The sequence below is a fragment of the Leptodactylus fuscus genome, chromosome 5, assembly GCF_031893055.1.
Source record: "Leptodactylus fuscus isolate aLepFus1 chromosome 5, aLepFus1.hap2, whole genome shotgun sequence".
NCBI classification, from domain to species: domain Eukaryota; kingdom Metazoa; phylum Chordata; class Amphibia; order Anura; family Leptodactylidae; genus Leptodactylus; species Leptodactylus fuscus.
The window spans coordinates 12421527-12424719 of record NC_134269.1 but is presented as its reverse complement, the minus strand read 5'-3'; the positions used below and the strand labels follow the sequence as shown (position 1 = coordinate 12424719).

General features: G+C 46.0%; 1 non-coding gene across 1 annotated transcript; it reads left to right on the top strand.

Moving 5' to 3' along the window:
- The first annotated feature begins 555 nt into the window (after positions 1-555).
- On the top strand, positions 556-626 carry TRNAG-GCC (transfer RNA glycine (anticodon GCC)). Its single transcript has one exon. It is a non-coding gene; the product is annotated as a tRNA-Gly (tRNA).
- The last annotated feature ends 2567 nt before the right edge of the window (positions 627-3193 follow it).

The window sequence follows — 3193 nt, the reverse complement described above, 5'->3', positions numbered from 1 at the left end:
GAGTGTGCAGGAATGCGGGTCGGTCGGAGTCTTTGCCGTCGGTCCGAGGGGGGGGGGGGGGCATGTCAAGAGTTTGCCACAGGGTCCCCCCATTCCTAGTTATGCCACTGCTGATACCAGTGCTTATGGGCCCCCTAAGGCTCCTGGGCCCTGGTGCACCCTCATATAACGCCCCTGTGCTACCCTTCCAAACCCTCCACCATTTGGTCAGGTCACACATCAGAGTAGTCTGGAGACCTGAGGGAGACCCAACTGATAGTTCTTCAGCCACGCTCCCCCTCACACTTGTCATAGTCATGAAGTGTGTAACAAAGTGGCAGGAGGGTGAAGATATCCTTGGTCACCCCAGACTAGAACTATCTAATATCTCAAGAGATTACTGTGAGGAGGAAACAAGTTGCTATTTGAGGTTCCTACAACGCTTTCCATGGAGTTCTTATACTTCATCCTGACACAGTACATAACATTTATAGAACAAAAATACAAACAGATTTTGAACACTGCTGTACTTTGAAGGTTTTGAAAATTTTTTGGAATACAATGCAAGATACCAAAGCATTGGTGGTTCAGTGGTAGAATTCTCGCCTGCCACGCGGGAGGCCCGGGTTCGATTCCCGGCCAATGCAATGCAAGTTTTTTATTGTATATTTTTTTTTCCCCCATTATTTATTGATTATTATATTTCTCTACTTCTAATATCTCATTATGTAATAAATATTTGCTTGTGTGCTCACACCATATATGCAGAGTATATGTACAGCATGGTCTCTCTATAGATACTACAGTATATAGCTGACCCCAATCTGCCACATCATCATTGGCACACTGCCCCTGGCTTCTGTACTGAGGATCCTGTGTCTGGTGTTTTAGAGGGAAGTCACTTGGAACTCCTTCCTTAGCACATATTGCTCTACTCCATGCACCTACTACTTCTTAGATTTACAGCATATCCCCCCCCCCTCCTCAGCATTTCATAAGCTATAAGGCTTGGCATGTACAATAAGGTGCATTACAAATATTCCTATATTCTGGGGCCACACATCGTGTGATCAAAGTGGGTTACACTGGGTTCACACCAGCATTCGGCACTGCGTATTAGGTTTCCGTCTTCTGCTGTCATGCCGAGTCCGGCCGTGAGCGTTTTGAGCTCTCCGCAGCAAAACGTTTTTTTTTTTTAAAACCGGACCGAGAGTACTGCCTGTCCGACTCTGTGTCCGGTTAAAAAAACAAAAAAACGGTTTCGCCGCGGAGAGCACAAAACGCTCTTCGGCGCTCACGGCCGGAGACTTTTCAAACATATTCAAATGAATGGGTTTGAGAGATGCCGGCAGGTTTCCGTCTCCTGCCCCTGTTTTGTGCGGGAAACGGAAACCTGCAGAACGGATTCCCGGGCGCCGATGTGAACGAGCCCTTAGCTACTACAGTCAGCTATTTCTGTCCAGCCCATAGACAATGAGTGGAGTGGTTTGGCCTATGCTCGACCACCATTCCCTTCAAACTCCTCCTCACCAAGATGGCTCAGTTTGGAGGAATGGGAGGCTAAAAATTCCATAACTTTTGCACCTAGAACTCCTAATAAGTAATAAAATTGGTGATTAACCTATGGCAATGATCCAGTTACAGGTTTCCTCCAGGTCCTCAATGTTGATGATCGATGGTGGCCCACCTTCTTGATAAGTACCGGAGCTCTATGTTCCTTGAGCTGGAGCCACCTTTCAATGTGCTGTGAAGTGGAGCTTGGTGACCCAACCATCAAGCATAGATCTATCTCAAACCAAAAACTTGTCCATATGAGATGAAAAAATTTAACCCCCTACATTTTTTTTTGCCGCATATTCCTCCTTCTATCCTCTTGAAGGCATAGTTGTCATGAGAAGGATGGGATCCTTTGCCAAGTTACATCTTCAAGGAACTTTTGGGAAAGATCAAAGCTTTCTTGGAGATGCGGGAGAGGAGAACAGGACAGGACATAGACACACTTCATGACATTTTGGTCTAAAGCAGTTTGACACCAGGTGGAAGTCTGCTCATTGACACGTCCATGTTACCAACACTCTGGACCCTGGGAACAAGTCTTACCTTCCATTCACTTATACTGTGATAGGGTTCAAAAAGTCATGCATGGGGGCAACCCATAACCCTAATGTCACTTGTTGCCAACGTAATATTTTTGGATTTACTCAAGGGTATCTAATTGGAGTTATAACATGAGATTCCTGGTCTCCAATACCAAGTCTGAAGGATGATATAATGCTAGTAGAAGTGTCTGATGGCAGCTTATGGTCCTCTTCGAAGTAAAATAACCATGAACACGTGGGTGAACTGAACATCTATGTTTATGGGGTCGTGAAAAACAGCTGTCACCTCAATGAGAATTTGGGTTCATAGCACAGAGATCATTGGGCTCTCTTATGGCCTCACCTGCTTATTAGGGTATTTGGATGATCGTTGCCATGTGTCACCTTGAAAGGATCACACCCAAGTCAATGATACCCATGTCCAGGGGGAAAACAAGGGTCAGTTAAATAGTTAAAACCACCCCCTTGCTGACCCTGACCAGCCACTACTGACTCTGACGGTAGGTTGCTCAACGGTTATCAGGCCCTGACAGTAAGTAGGCCACATACAGTATTGTATGGGCTGAGCTGGGCCATTATGCTGTATAAGGGTTGGGTCTGAGCTGGTAGCTTTATACTGTGTGGGACTGTGGGCATTATACTGTGAGGAGGTTAGAGGATTATACAATGTCAGGGCTGGGGTATTATACTGTATAGGGGTTGATAGAATTACACTGTGTGAGGGCATTAGGGCAAAAAGATATTTTATTTGTGGAGGGTATAAAGGAGCATTATAGAGTGCGGTACCACAAATAAGATTTATATTTTGCATAGGGACATTGTCCCATATGGAGGGGTCATTACACGGTGTAGGGGACACTTAACTGAGAATATACTGTCTGGGGCACTAAGACAAACTCATGCCCAAGTCAATGAATGTTGCCCGACCCAACCAGAGAACTTTAATAAGATCTTATGTCTGTGCAGTGGCGTAACTACCGGGGTAGTAGAGGTAGCGGCGGCCACAGGGCCCGGGACATTAGGGGCCCGGCAACAGCCGCTACCGCTTTTCTTTTCTTATTAGGCCCTATTTACTTACCGATCCTGGCAGGGGCCGGGATCGATAAGTGACGCCA